This window comes from Euprymna scolopes, chromosome 2, assembly GCF_053919585.1.
Source record: "Euprymna scolopes isolate OS-2025 chromosome 2, ASM5391958v1, whole genome shotgun sequence".
In the NCBI taxonomy this organism is placed as follows: Eukaryota; Metazoa; Mollusca; class Cephalopoda; order Sepiida; family Sepiolidae; genus Euprymna; species Euprymna scolopes.
This window is the reverse complement of record NC_136483.1, coordinates 14989378-15005892: the sequence shown is the minus strand read 5'-3', so window position 1 is coordinate 15005892 and position 16515 is coordinate 14989378. Positions and strand designations below refer to the sequence as shown.

General features: G+C 34.4%; 1 protein-coding gene across 5 annotated transcripts in view; it reads right to left on the bottom strand.

Moving 5' to 3' along the window:
* LOC145288909 (putative nuclear hormone receptor HR3) overlaps positions 1-16515 on the bottom strand; it is a 938903-nt gene that overhangs the window by 395414 nt on the left and 526974 nt on the right. For all 5 annotated transcript variants that reach the window (XM_080136367.1, XM_080136371.1, XM_080136368.1 and 2 more), the window contains one exon: positions 2062-2907. The gene's annotated coding sequence lies outside the window, so the exon portion shown is untranslated. The remainder of the gene's footprint in view (positions 1-2061; positions 2908-16515) is intronic.

Sequence of the window (16515 nt, the reverse complement as noted above, 5' to 3'; positions counted from 1 at the left end):
CATTTAAGCAAGTCATCATCACCATTGGATTGACTTCAGTTAATTTTAACGATTTTACTTCCGTTTGTGTCAGAGACATCGGCCTGGACGTCTGATTTTTTTCACTTTCTTTTCCACCTTCACGTCACGGGTTCAAGCCTGCCTGCTTACTACCACTTTTTTTTTTTGAACACCTCTCTTCACCTTAGCTGCCTACTTTTGTTTTGATTTCCTCCCCATGTTACTACCATTTTTTAAAAAATTAAATTAACAATTATCACTGTGGATGTGTGGTCCCTTTTAGTTTTTTATATACAATTCTTACCACTTGACATATATTGGAAAACTTGGATAGCAGCGTCAATGGCGTCAATCAGCTTTGCTCATAATTAGTGTCTGAATTACAACATGCTATTGATTACCCCTATGACTGATATTGGCCAAGGGCCTCATGTTTTGGTCTGGACATGGTTCTCTGACAGGACTACCCTAGATGAGAAATGTTTATATGGCTGAATAAAAGGCTTTTATCAAAATGTCAGCTGATTTTATTTCTTTAATTCTTTAGGGAAAGTGAATTTATTATCAAATAAATATTTCTTTTCAAGGCTCAAAGTAACTCAGACTTTTCTTGAGAAAAAACAGAATATTTTTTACCAATCCTTTTTTATGACCACTACAAGCATTTAACACGCCTCGAACCCTTCCTTTTTCTCTTTTTCGTTTAGTGTCTGAATTTTGATGTTTGTTTTTACGACCTATCAACTCTTAATCTGTCAACATTATCACACAATGTTGCCTGATCATTTCTGAAATCATATTTTATTATATTTTGTGGGAGAGAGTACAAGTGAAAAATATAGATGAAAATCTCATGATGATTTTATCAAAACCTTGGATAAAATAGTTAAGGGAAAACGTTTAGAAATTTGTCAAATTAAAAAAAAATATTTACATTTAAAAGTATCCCTCCCAAAGAGATTCTACTTTTGTGAACACATTGAAAAAGGAACTAAAAATTTTAGAATTTAGAGTGGGAATTAGTTGTGCATATAAATTTAGCATAAAATGATCACCCCCCCCCCAACCCCCACCATTTCAGGTCCATTTTACGGCAGTTAACCAAATTTTTTTACCACTAATTGTAAGTTTGATCAGGAAAGTTATAAAACTACTTGTAAGCACTTTATTTTGAAAGTTACTACAGACTTAGAATCAGTATTAGGAAGGAGGTGTGTTTTGTATGACTTTTCACAATCACATCTTTTATAATAACGTTTGATCAGAAACATTTACATGACCAAGATTTAAAACAAACTAAATTGACATGTCTTTAAAATACTGTCTAGAGTGAAATGGTGATATTTTTATGTTCACTTTATATGCAAAACTAACTTGCAACCGTTTTAGCTAACCCATAAATATAAGAAAGTTATGGAATTAAAATAATTTTAGCCATGATTAATCTATGCATGAGCAAACTAACAGAAATGTCGGCAAGTTGAAATGAACATTTTTGCATTTCAACTTTCCAACTTCTGCATGCGTTATTCATCCATACAAAGATTTTCCTTGGTGTATGATTACTATTTTCTGTTGATTTCAGTGTTATGTGACTAGTAATTTAAGAGTTTAGCAGTTAAATATTTACACACAGACATGTATCTATCTACTGTTTTATTTATATATATATTTATCTAAAAAAAAAATTAATCTGTATTTAAAAACCATTTCCCAAACTGGTTTTAATTAATATTTTACATGTAATATGTTCTTAATCGCACCAGGTGGTCAGGTAGCATATCTGTGTTGCAATATTTCAAGAAATCCTTCCCTTCATCAGGCGTGTGTTCAACTATCAGACATGTATGAAGACAATAGACCCATCATGCATGTCAGAAAGTCGAATATAATTTTAACTATTTTTGTAAATAATAAAAAATTATGTATCTTATAAAGTTTTATCCAAGTGAGAATAATGTCATTAAGAAAGAGTCACTTGTATATATTCACTAAATATTAGGTGCATTTACAATTAAAATTAGATTTAAAAATTATATATATTGATAAGTATTGACTTACCTTAAAGTGTTCTGCACAGAGCGAAAATAATCAGGTATATCCACAACATCCAAATATTTGTTTTAAAAAGTCCAATAATTTATCATCCTAGTTATCAAACGTCTATTCATTTGAAACATAAGCATAAAGTGTAGCTATCTTTAGAATTTACATTTTTTTAAAAATTTTAAATAAACGATGCTTGCACTTTTAAAAACTATCATTTTAAACAGTAAATCTAAGAATACTGTAGATTTCTTATTTAAGAAAATATTATAAAAATGAATTAGAGCTAATCAAAGCTTAAAAGTTTTTTGATGCCAAAGCAAAGCAAATAAAAGCAAACTGCCAGAAGATTTTATAATTTGCTTTGTTGACTTATTCAACTTGAGAATAATCATAATCATTTGTTTTATAGATCTACAACTAACCAGCATCATGGTGAAGGGAATAATAGATCTGCTATATTAAATTTGGCAAATCAGCAAAATTTTACCAAACAACACATAAGTAACTACTAATTATTACCAATAAACGACAACTTATTGCATTCAAGATAGTTTTTAGTACTAATTATAACTCCAGTTGTTTCATAATCAAAAGTTAATTAAACTATATTTTTTCTTTGTTTCAGCCATGATCTAAGAATTTGAATTTTATTTTCTTACAGTATTTTACAGACAAGATTCTACCTCTATTTTGCAATAAATTATAGTTGAGATGATTTATTTGCTTTTCCAAAATAAAACATGTCTTTTTAACCATAATTGAGTAATTTTGTTTGTTTATTAAACTTGAATTGAATAGTTGTATATTTTTTAATAAGATTGTTGCATAATCCATTGTTGCCATCACATCATTTGAAATCTGCAATAGAACAAAAATAAATTGTATTAGATTTATGATGTAGAAATAAAGTATTTAGAGCAAATTCTTAAAGTTTAAAAACAGTTTTTATACCAATCAAATATAAACACTATATGCATTTATTCTAGTAATGATAATGATAATATGAAAAAGTTCTCTTACCATATTTGTTATGATTATACTTTTCAATGAAAATTTGTATTGCAGCTGATATTCATTAGTAAAGAACCGATTTAATCTATTAGCAAATTTTCAGCAATCTATCTGTGCTCAATTGTGCAAGGGTTTGTAATATTCTCTGCTATCTTTAGAATGGCTGATAATTTGCATGATAAATATCATGTGAGGCTTATGAAATCTGTTTTCAAGATCCACAAAATGCAGTTTCAGCCTGTTAGCAAACACTATTTTGAATGACACACTAATTTCAAAGTGAGTGAGGGTCAAAACATTTTTTTTTAATTCATAAACTCATACTTGCTACGGTATAAACTGTTAAATCGATAGGGTTTTGAAGGTTTGTTCTAGGAAATTTCCAATACCACCCTCTTTAGAATGTTATGAATTGTCAGCAAAGCATAAGAAAAGTGAAAAATTTGTGAATTTATTCCAAGAACTGTCACAAAAAATGTGTCATGTCTGATATTTAATTGCAACATTTTTTTACCTAGTCTATATACTTCATAATAACACTTGCAATATCCCTAAAGATCTAAAGACTTGACATTGAAATACTATGCATAAATTAAATTCGGCCATTGTACAGTAAGATGCAGGAAGAATCATCTCAAGAGTTATATTTGTAATAAAATATCTCATTTTAAAAACATAAATCATTTTTTCTAAAGTTCAAACTGTTCTTGGTAAAATGATCGCCAAAACTTAGAACAAATATTTATTAAAAAACCAAAAAGTTAAGTCTGCATTTTGTGTTAATCATTAGAGTTAAGAAAAAAAAAAACAATAATTAATTAATCAGTTCCAATATATGCCTTAATTTATCTTTCCAGAGAGATTAGAAATTATGATTGTAATATCAGTTGAAGATCTGATTTTAACAGCTCAAAAACGCTGGGGTTTTCATTAGTTAGTTTAGAGTCCACAGAGTGAATGAGGTATTGTGGTAAATGTTGCCAGTCAAGAGTAAAGTCGCCAAAGACTCCAATTTTTACTTTAGTGCAAAGACCCTGCAACACTCCCCTCCCCAGATCTTATAGGGCCTTGTGCTTAAATTTGTTTTGTCTTTTGGAGATTTTACTTTTTTAAATTTGTTAATTTTGTATTGAAATTTTTTTAATTGTAATTTTTTCTTTAAATGGAATAAATAAAATATGAAGATCAAAGTGTAGTATCTGTTCCAGCAGATACTGCAAGCAAAGACCATATGTGGGGACAACCCCACATATAAGACCTTGGTCTCAAATGTAGGGGCAACCCTTCATACCAGTTGTCACTATCCAGCTCCCCTACTCCCCGGGGAGTTGGTCCCCATTTCCCCTTCACTCTCCACATTAAAAAACGGCCTTGTGCCTAATTTGCTCAGTGGGGAAGCAAATAAATACTGGCACTGTTCCCGGCCCTCTGTGGCTCGGGTGACAAGATCAAAGTGTAGTATCTGTTCCGGCAGATGCTGCGCTTAGGATGTTTGTACCGGTCAATGGAGGGGAGACCCTCTATACTGGGACAATTATTATTTTTGGTAACCAGAGTGCCCCCTTTTTGCCTACTTTTAGGGGAGCTGGTTTTTACCTCACATTAAAAACGGCCTTGTGCCTAATTTGCTCAGTGGGGGAGCAAATAAATACCATCTGTTCCGGCAGATACTGCAAGCAAAGACCATATGTGGGGGAAACCTCACGTATAAGACTTTGGTCAATGTAGGGGCAACCCTTCATACCAATTGTCATTATCCAGCTCTCCTACACCCCGGAGAGTTGGTCTCCGTTTCCCCTCCACTCCTCATATTAAAAATCGGCCTTGTGCCTAATTTGCTTTTTTTTTTTTTATTTTATTTTTTTTTTTTAATCATATTTTCACCCCAAACAAGGCAAATTGCCACTTTGGTGTAGGGGGCTACAGGGGCAACAACTACTGGAGTACTATGTAGGGATTTGGGCAGCAAGATGTCAGTTCACGTTACACTTGAACTTCTGCACGTCAGTACTGTTGGGGAAGCAGGGACCTGGAATGGAATTCCAGAGTCTAGCGGTTCTGGGGAAGAAACTATTGGAGTAGAAAGATCTTTTACATCTAGGGATCTCTACAGTGTGGGGGTGGGATTTAGCAGCTTGTCGGGTTTGTCGAGGGTGCTCACGTCATGGGGGCACAAGTGATTGCAGTTTGTCAGAGCATTCACCACTAAAATACTTGTAGAAAAGGCAGAGGGATGCAACATTTCATCGATGGGACAGAGGCTGAAGCTTAGATGCCAGTTCAGGGCCTATCAGGTTTGCAACTCTCTTTTGAACCTTGTCAAGGAGCGAGAGACTAGTAGTAGATGCACCAGCCCAGATGTGACAGTAATACTCCATACATGGGCGAATGGTGACCTTATAGAGGTACAGGATACTTTCGGGTGTTAGTAGTTTTCTAGTACGGTAGAGAGAGCCCACCTTTCTTGCAGCGGCCCTGGCAATGCCTTCAATGTAATTGTTTCAACTCATGTTTCCTGTGAACGTTAGGCCAAGGAGTTTTAAAGATGTACTCTCTGATAAAGAGTCGTTGGCCATTGCTATAGGTGGTAGAGAGGGTTTCTTGCAATTATTGAATGAAACTAGTTTAGTCTTGGCAGCATTGAACGCGACCAACCACTTTTGTCCCCATTCCACCACAGATTGGAGGTCTTCCTCTAGTGTTTCTGCCATTTCTTTAGAAATGTGTTCATTCGTCTTCCTGTCGTGCCTGCCATAGAGTGTAGTCTCATCAGCATATATGCCCATCTCAGAGGCAATTTTGTCAGGGAGGTCATTTATGAATATCAGGAACAATACAGGTCCAAGGATAGAACCCTGGGGCACCTCCGCATTTATATCATATTGTTTAGATGTTCGACCGTCGAGGACAACCTGGATTTTTCTCTTATCTAAGAAGGATTTAATTATGTTAAGTATTCTACCAGTGATAGCGTATGATCTAATCTTCCTGAGGAGATCCTCATGCCATACCCTGTCAATTTCTACCCTGTTATTTCTAGCTTCTATATACTTCAGTCTGTTTGAACTGGACTTATGTCGGTTAAACCTATGGTATGCATGCCGCTTTTGAGCAATGGCAGTTGCGCAAGTCGACGTAAACCATTGGGGAGAGTGGGGCTTACTATAAAATTTCCGCATGGGAACATGCGCTTCGATTGCAGTTTTGAACCAGTCAGTGGTCTCGTTTGCACACTGTTCAGCAGGGAGAGAAAAAATATTTCTCCATGGGGCATCTCTGATTAGTTCCCTGATGGCTTCCCAGTCAGCCTTTTTATAATATCTCGTTGTTTTGAGCACTGGCTCTTCAGTTTTGGCTCTAGAGTTTAGGGCGATTTCGACCATTATCACTGCATGATCAGCGTTCCCGAGTGGGCTGTGGGCCTTCGTTATGCAGTCATCGGGAACTGTGGTCAAAAACAGATCTAGAAGTGATGCGTGTTGTTCTTCCTGGTCAGGGAAACGGGTTGGAAACGTAACAATTTGTGATAGGGAGTGAGATATAGTGAAGCTATGAGTTGTGCTGCCCGCTGCATCTGTGTAAGTAGAGAATCCAAGCCAATTTTTGTGGTGGACATTAAAGTCACCAAATACATGTATTTGTGCGCTAGTGTCGAGGGACAGTGCCATGTCTATGGTGGGGGAGCAAATAAATACCGCACTGCTCCCGGCATTCGCACCGGGAAACGTCCAGAAGCAATCAGCTTTGATCAATGTTGGGCCAAACTCCTTATATCAGACAATTGCTATTCAATCTGGACAATAGGGAGCTGGTTTCCCCCTCCCCAACATCTTGGGGAAAAAGCCAGTCTAAGTTGGGTTTATGCTGCCCCGCAGCAAAAGTTAACGCCGCTGCTTCTATTTGACCTCATTAATGAGGGCAAATAGAGGCAGCGGCGTTAACTTTTATTGCAGCCACGTGTCAGTTCTGTTTTTAATACTTAAATAAATTCAAACATGTTTTCGTTAGTATTTCATGGTGGCCCAATGGTTAACATTGCACTTTTTTTTTTCAAACTTTAATTTCCAACTTTGCTTCAAGGGTTCGGGTTCGATCCTCATACTTACCAAAACATTTTTTTATTTTACCCTCCCCCCGGAGTTTTGATTTACCCAAAATCACACATACCTCCAAACAACCGGGCAATGCCGGGTACCCCCCCCCCCACTAGTATGCATATGCAATGGAGCTTCCCATCAGTTATGACGTATGTGCTCTGCAACAACTTCAGTTGCTCGAAAATCCACACAGATGATTTGTTTATAGTAGTGAAGGCTTTGTGTAGAACAAACCACACTTTTTGGTACAACTGCTAATATTTGTTGGTGCAATGACTGCCACAAGAGAACAGAATGCCGCATATATATATATATATATATATATATATAGTGAATGAATGAGCTTCTTAAATAAGGATTGGTATATAATATATATATATATATATATATATATATAGTTCATGCCTAGATGAAGTGAGAGGAGTTTCTACTTTCATACTCAGATCTATTACCATTTCCACTCATCTATATATATATATATATAAAAGCGAAAATATGTGTATGTATGTTCGCTTTTTGTGTATGTCCAAGACAGGTTTTTTTCAGAAGCGGTCAGTCGGCTCACAACTTCTTAAAACTTTTTATATCATATAAATCATAATATCTCCATGGTAACAACGGAGGTCGCCTGTCTATTTAATTTGCTCAACTTCGGGAAGATAAATATTCAACATTTTTCGCTTGCCGCATGTGGATTAGGCTTTTTTGTATAATAAAGGCGACACTAATTCTGGTGATATTTTTCCAGTGGCCATCGCCGGAAATGTCCGAAAGCAATCAGCTTTGATCAATGTGGAAATATTTTCCTTATATCAAACAATTGCTATTCAATTTGGACAAGGGGAGCTGGTCCCCCCTCCCACCAACATCTCGGGAAAATAAAAATAAAAAAGGCGTTCCCGCAGTAAATGAAATACTATCCTGCAGTCAAAGTTGACCTCATTAAGTCATTAAAACGAGCACCTGCCAAATCTAAGTAATTAAATAAATTCAAACGTGTTTCCGTTAGTATCCCAAAGGTTAACGTCGCACGCTTTTTTGACACTTTGATTTCCAACTTTGCTTCAAGGGTCCGGGTTCGATCCTCATACTCACCTACTAAAACTTTTTTTTTATTTTACCTCCCCCTGAGTTTTGATTTACCCACACACACACCTACGAACACCCTGGCAACGCCGGGTAACCCCCGCTAGTACTTTAATAAATCAGAGTCCATTTTCTGTAGGCTGTTTTTGGACCCAGTCAACAACGGGTACTTTTGTTAGTCTATATATATAAAAGTGAAAATGTGTGTTTGTATGTCTCACAAAAACTTTCGACAGAGCTGACGGATTTTCACGAGATTGGTATCATTTTGAAGCCCGACATCTTGGACGACAAATATCGAAAAATTGGCCAAAAACATTAATTCCTTCATCCTAAACTGGACCCTTTTCTACAAGGAGGGGTGCTGAAAAAATCGTTCCTTCATTTTCTCTCCTCCTGCTACTACGACAATGACGTCATGTTTGACCTAGAAAACATTGACGTTAGTTTAAATCACCTGCAAGTGTTTTTAAAGGTTTAATTTTATCCGATCTCAATTGTATGTCTCTTTGGCGTAAGGGTAAAGTGTCAGGCTTTTTTTTTTTTTTTCGCCTTAGCCTCGATGCTTCGGGTTTGAGCCTAGCTTCCTACCTAAACTTTTTTTCCCCTTTTACACCTTTTTTTTCCTTTTTGGTTTGTTTTGGTTTTTCCAATATTTTTCAAGATCGTGTTTTTTTATATTAAAACAGAGTCCCCCCCTCCTACATACACACCTCCAAACACCCGGGCAACGCCGGGTACCCCCTCCCCCCCCGCTAGTCTGTAATATAAATCTCACCTGCCTGTTTAAATGTATGTATGTATGTTTGCCTAAAACTTTCGACAGAGGCGACGGATTTCCACAAGATCGGTATTGTTTTGAAGCTCGACTCTTTGGAAAAATATTGAAAGATTGGCTAAAAACATTAATTCCTTCACCCTTAACTGGACACTTTTCTACAAGGACGTGTCCCTTTTTTGCCAATATTTTTGAAAGTCATCCCCTCTTTTCGATTGACTAGCTTTAATTTAAACCTTCACCACTTTCAGTTTGGCGATGGATACAACGACAAAGACGTCACATTTTTTTTTCACATTCTTTTCCTTCTTCGTGGTATGGGTTCGAGCCTGCCTTCATACTACCACTTTTTTTTTTTTTTATTTGCTCAACATACACCTCCAAACACCCAGGAAACCAGGCTAGTATACAAGAAGGCGCATTCTTCTGTAACAGTATTATTATCTATTTCTAGCAAGGATTTTATAGACAATGGAAGTTCCAAAATTTTCAATATTATAGTTATGATCAAACCCAGTGCAGACAGGTATTTTATCTCATACATGAATAAAAATCAGTATTTTATTACATTTCTTAAATTAATATACATCTGCATATTAATTTAAGAAATGTAATAAAATACTGATCTATTAATGAAAAACATGTTTAAATATTTCATGCATTCACAATAAATACAATTTTAAAAAACAAAGGCAAACATAATATTACTTCTCTCCTTAACAATCACTTTTAAAAATTACAGTGAATATTTATTACAGTCACATATGCAGAAAGGAACTAAGGCTATGTAGATGTTAGCTATCACATAACTCAAAGTGGTATTCCCAAATGAAGTCTGTACGGATAGTCTGTAGGCAAGAGACTCGATTTGAAACAGGTGTCGAATATCAGAAATAGGCAGAGTATAGTTTTGCTATTGTCCTTCCAATTTGCCTACAACTTGGTTGGTGAATAGTTTGAGAACCAAGTCCTGGATAGCTCTCTCTCTCTCTCTCTCTCTCTCTCTCTCTCTCTCTCTCTCTCTCTCTCTCTCTCTCCCTGGGCAGTAAGCTTTCATTCAGGTGTTGTGTTTCTTGACATGGCTGATTCCTAGCAAACAGAAACATACCACACAGATAACCTTTCAGATGATCAGGTGGTGAAAAGAAAGCAAAAAAGTAGGAGTAGAAACGTGAACAATAAGTCACTCAACTCTAGTTGGATCAACATTACTCTCCTGAAATATCAATCCTCAGATGGTCACACATACACACAAACAACTCACAAACTTTTATTATCAGTCTTGAGTGAATATTTTATATGCTCTGATGAGCCCAAATTTCATGGGAGAAAATGCTCTCATAAAAATGAACAAAGCCGGCAAACAATTTAGTTTTTCTTGAACCGACCAAATTAAATATATGAAAAAGAAATAACTGGGCAAAAAGTAGCTTATTATAAAAGCAAAAAAAAAAATAAATATTAACTCAACTAGTTGTATAAAAAAATAAGTTAATCATGCACTTAATTGCTAAAAAAAAAAAACTCATCCCATACAAATTTGAAAACGAAGTAGACAAGATCCAATTCTATAGCTCTCAAAAGTTTCTATTTATTCATTAACATTTTTCTTTAGGTAAATGTAATGGTTAAATACTTTACTTAGAAAATTTATATTAATTTTTCAATAAGGTCATCATTTAATTACATTCAATTTTCCAAACAAGAATCAGTCATTAAAAAAAAATCATTAAAAAATTAAACATCCAAAAGTGCCAGGTGTAATATGAAGTTTGTGCACGCATGAAGTATTTACACCTGTTTTACTCGCCATTAATTTAGGAAATGTAAATATTATAAAATAGTCATAGTTGAAATTAAAACTGCTTACCAGATTTTAAATGTGTCATATGAACTAGCTTAAATACCCGCCTACACTGAGTCAAATCATAACTATAATATTGGCATATAATATTTGGTATCAAAGATCTGGCAATCTACTGTCGTATGCTTCATTGATTTCACTGCAACTTTTGACTCGGTAGATCGCAAAAGCCTTTGGGACATCATGTTGTCACCATAGATTCCTGACCAAACTTCTCAACCTCATCAAGGCATATGATGTGCACACTGAACAAGAGTGAGATATTACAAGGAAAAATTTGATTCCTTCATCATCCAAACAGACGTCCATCAAGGATGTGTGCTCTCTCTCATCCTGTTCAACTACATAATGGACTGGATCCTTCGCTGTTGTCAGAGTTGACCACAAATATTTGTGTATCTTTTATATTATGAAAAGTATCATATTTATTTCCAGATTTCTGCCTCATTCCTGACAAACCGCCCCCTTAAGTAAGACACTCTATCAAAATCCCCAATACTAATGATTACTACAATACTCTCATTGATTACTGTACACGCAATAATCCTTATCCCTGAGTGGCCTTCGGGCCTTGATAAGTGGTGACCCCCATGTAAAAAAAAACAAAACTGTTTATAACAGAGTAGCAACAATATTCACCAGTATAAATTATCCACTCTCATGCCACCACGCTATATCAAAGGAGTTCCTTACATAAGGGAAAATATCTTAGAGTACGGGTACATCCCATGATTCTGGTACTTCTATTTTTTAATTTTGACTTCTTTGATAATTAGTTGTTTAGCATAACCACATTCAGTTTAAATGAACATTTTTGGTGTGCACCATATCAAGTGAACTTCGCAGATTAATATTTTCTATTTATATATCTTTTAAAACTCAGATACTACGTATCGTACATAGTTATTTCAATAACAAAAACAGATTTTTTTTTTAGTCTGGCATATACGACATGTGGTTAATCATGCTCTCACAACAAAATTGTTTCATTCCTTCAGCAGTGAAATGCTTTGTATGTGTATATCATGTTTCATCTATAATATAAAATTAAAGGCGTATCTTCTGAAATGTTACAAAAACAGTCCTTAGTTTTGATGTTTTTTTTTCAACATACATTAATCAAGATATTTTTATGAAAAAAATGTTCCCAATGAAATTCATATGAATTCCATTTTATATAGTTGCGTTTGGTTATTAAGGATTCGGTTAGTACAATAATGAAAAAAAAAAAAAAAAAAATTTTTTAACGGTTCAAACTGTAGAAGTAGAAAAAAATGATCTCTCATAATAAACATTCTGATTATAAAAAATAGTCTGCATTGTATCAGCTTTTATTACATTGTGAATATAAAGAAAAGTAATTGCTTTTTCTTTAGCAATACCGATTTATTTCGGTTAAAATTTTTGACAAGCACGTGTGTGTGTACATATCGACAGCATTGCAAGGTGTCTCTTTTAAAAGAGAAATCGATATTTCGTTGAATATTTCTTCATTTCATTATAAACACTTTCTTACCAAATATCGCAATTCATTTGCAAGTTTATATCTCTCTCTCTATATATATCTATATATATAGGTGTATATATATATATATATATACGTATGTATATATCTATCGATATATCTATCTATGTATATATACACATATATCTATATGTATATATACATATCTATATATATATCTCTATATATATATATATATATATATATATATATATATATATATCTCTCTATATATATATAACTACTTCATTTACTCACATAAATTTAATATACGAAAGTATAGATTTATGCGTAAACTTTAAGTATTTACTTCAAAAGTGCTCAATACGTAGGTAGAGCTAAGCCTGACGAATCCTACAGTGGATGAAACACAGAATATTCAGTGTAGCTTAGTCGCCATATATATTTTATAAATTACTATATATATATATATATATATATATATATATATATATATATATATATATATATACATACTAGCTGTACCATGCCACGCGTTGCTGTGGCTCAAATTGGCGCAATGGAAAAAGTTCCAAAATGAGAAAAAGCATGTGTCTTATAGGTTAAAATTTCCATTTTGCATGGGTAAACAGTTTTTGTTGTTCCATTTTCTTAGCTGATATAGAGATTTTCCGGTTTGGTGACTCTTGAATATGTAACATAAATTGTCCATGTGAAAAAACAGTCAGGCCCACAATTGTAAAGATTGTTCCCTGTGCTTTGTTGATGGTTATTGCAAATGACAATAAAATTGGAAAGTGCAATTTTCTAAAGTGTAATGATGTATCCGGTGGAATCATAGGAATGCATTGAATGAAGATATATTCATCTGTGAAAGGTCCTGTTAAGATTGCTGTTTCTATGATATTGTTTGTTATTTTTTTTTTACTGCAAGCTATGTGCCATTGCAAAGCTTGGATTGGTTTATATTTCACAACATGATAATTAGTACACCAAATTTCAGTTACAATACATGCGGTGGCATCCCTGGCAAATATAACTGTTCGATAATTAACCACTTTATCTGCTTTCACAACAGTGTCGATGGATTTGTATTTGACTACCTCACTTGGAATTTTACATTTAATTATAGCGTTAAGTTCATGGGCATCTTTGTATTGACCTACAAGAATAGCTCATTCACTCAGTCAAATGGAATTCTTATATTTTGAATATCTGCAAAAACCTTTTAAACTAACTATTCTTTTGATGAAATAAAATTACAGAAATTACAGAAGTTAAAAGTCAAAGAATTTTGCCCTTAACTCTGATCAGCTGGCACTTTTTCGTACCCAATTTCCCACAAGTGATGCAAAAGTTTTTGTGCGGATCGAACAGTCTGCAACTGTACATGCATATTTTGAGTTAAGTTTAATGTCTTCACATGGAACAAAAAAGTAGAGTATTTGAGGCAAGCATTTATTTCATCTGCTGGTGTTGATTGAAGAATAACAGGTAACATTTGTCTGAAATCTCCTGCAAGCAATATTACTGCATTCCCAAATGGTCTGACATTGCCACGCAAATCTTGCAAGGATCGACCAAGAGCCTCAAGTGATTTTTTGCGTACCATTGTGCATTCATCCTAAACAATAAGTTTGCATTTCTGCAATATTTTTCCCCATATTGGATGTTTTGGAGATGTCGAAGATGAGATTTTTGAAAAGTTGAATGTTTTAAAGTAGAATAAATAATTCTTCTACTTGGCAGCAAGGTCGCAGGTATTCCTCATGCAGCAAGGGCTAAGGCTATGTCATTTTGTTACCAAATGGCTGCCAAAATTAATTTAATTAGAAAGGTTTTACCAGTTACTTCTGGTGCTGTTCAAGGTAGCAGTAATTTCCAATTAACTTCTATTTTCACAGTCAGTAAATTAGGTGACTAAAATAGGATTTATCCATGTTTTGACGATGCCTTATTCACTGTAATTAATTTAGGAGACTAAAATAGGATGAGGGATTAGAGATGGACAGATAGAGAGGAAGATATATAGATAGAAAAGAGACAGTGAGAGGAAAATAGAGAAAGAGAAGGAGATAGAGAGATAAAGGGATTGATAGATAAACAGAGAGAGAGGTGGAGTGTTAGAAACAGAGAGGACTGAAACAGAGGAAAGGAGAGAGATAGAGGGAGTTAGAGAGAGAAAGGGGCTCAAAGAGAGATGGAGAGGGTAATATAGAGAGAAAGAGATTGAGAGAGGGAAAGGAAGAGATGGATAGAGAGAGATATTGAGAGAGGGGGAGAGAAACAGAAGGTGAACTACACTTCACCGTTTTTTTCCTCGTTCAGTAGAGAAGAAATCTTTCGAGACTGAGGCAATTTTAATGTTTTGTTATTATCCAGAGTACCCCTTTTTTTTTGGGGGGGGGGAGAGGCTAGATTTTCCTCGCATTAGAAACCGACCGGGTTATCTGTACTTTCACTTAACAAATTAATAAAAGAAAAACATATTGTAAAATTTGAATTTAACAGGAAAATACTATTTTAAAAAATAGCACGGTAACATAAGTGCATAAGTGCAACTTTAGGTACTCCTTGGGCGTTGAGTTTCATTGCGACCAGCATAATTATTTAGTGGTCGCTCCCTTAGCCCCCCCTCCCAGTCAACGCTAATGCATGCGCATGTAACATTTTTTTTATTTACTGACGTTGGCTTAGTAACTAAACGATTTATTGATAATTTCGTAACCCTTAAACGCATGCCGGAAGATTTAAATTGGTTCATTATTGTTGTAATGAAAAAAAAATGTTTCATTCAACACAAAACCAAAAACCCATATTAATGATAAATGATTTATTATTCTATTCATTGAAATTTAATTTTTAAATTAAAAATTAAAAAAAAAGAGTTAATAAAAAAATAGTTGCTTATGTGCGCATAACAACTTGTTTTTTTTTAGATTAGGTCCACCTTATAATCACCCCCCTCCCCAACCTCCTCATATTAAGAACAGCTTCCGGAATAAACACCACTTTTGGAGGGGGGGGGCTATTTGCAAAATTTAACTGATATTTGTTGTCAGCATACCCACCCGAAAATACTATTAAAAAAAAAAAAAGGGAGGGGTTCAGCGCCCGTGGCAGAGAAGTAGATTTATTTATCAATAAAAGTTGCGGAGAAGTAAATTTATTTATCAATAAAAGTCATTTAAAAAAGAAAATTGTGGAGGTGGACCGAAATGTTTTGTTTTCGCACAATTCAACAATTTGTTCATCTGCGCATGTAAATTAAAAAATATTTGTAAAAGTGAGAAGTTATTAGTAAAGGATTTAGTTTTTTTTTTTAGTTTTTTTTTTTTTTACATTAGATCCACCGCCACAAATGTTAAGAACGGCTTTCAGAATAAACACCCCCCAACCTCTCCATGTTAACAACGGATTTTGGAATAAACACCATTGGGGGGGGGGATATTTAAAAAAAGTCGATAAAAGTCGTCATTTAAAAAAATTTTAAATCAAATGTTTGTAAAAAGTGAGAAATTATTAAGTAACATTTTTCGGTGCTAATGCAGAGAGTGATCTGCGCTATTTTTTAAATCGTGTTTTTTTTTTTTAATCAATTGCAAGGTTAAAGTACAGAATAGGTACAAAACACCCTCCTCCCCATGTTAAGAATGGCTTTTTAAATAATAACGTTATTATTTCAGCATGGATCACTCTCTGCATGAGTACCCATTTTTCCTTTAATATTCATAAAAAGTAAAACTTTTTTCAAAATAAATAAATAAATGTTTGTAAATGTGACAGATAATCGTTTAGTTACGGCAACGTCAGTAAATAAAATATGTTACGCGCGGGGTGAGGTGGGAGACTAAGGGAGCGGCTATTATTTTTTCTACTGGTCGCCATGGAACTCAACGCCCAAGGAGTACCAAAATTTAATTTTTTGGTCAAATAAATAAATTTCAAGCAATTTTTGCAATAAATAATAGATAGCAACTTCGTTAATTTTACGACTCGCCCCAGCATATTATAAACACCCTAACTTCCCCATGTTAAGAATGGCTTTCGAGGTTTATGGAAGGGCGTCTTTTTTGTTTTTTTTAACATGGGGGGTTAGGGTGTTTATAATACGTTGAGGCATGTCGTAAAAATGAAACATTTTAGAAAAAGTTAAAACAAACTT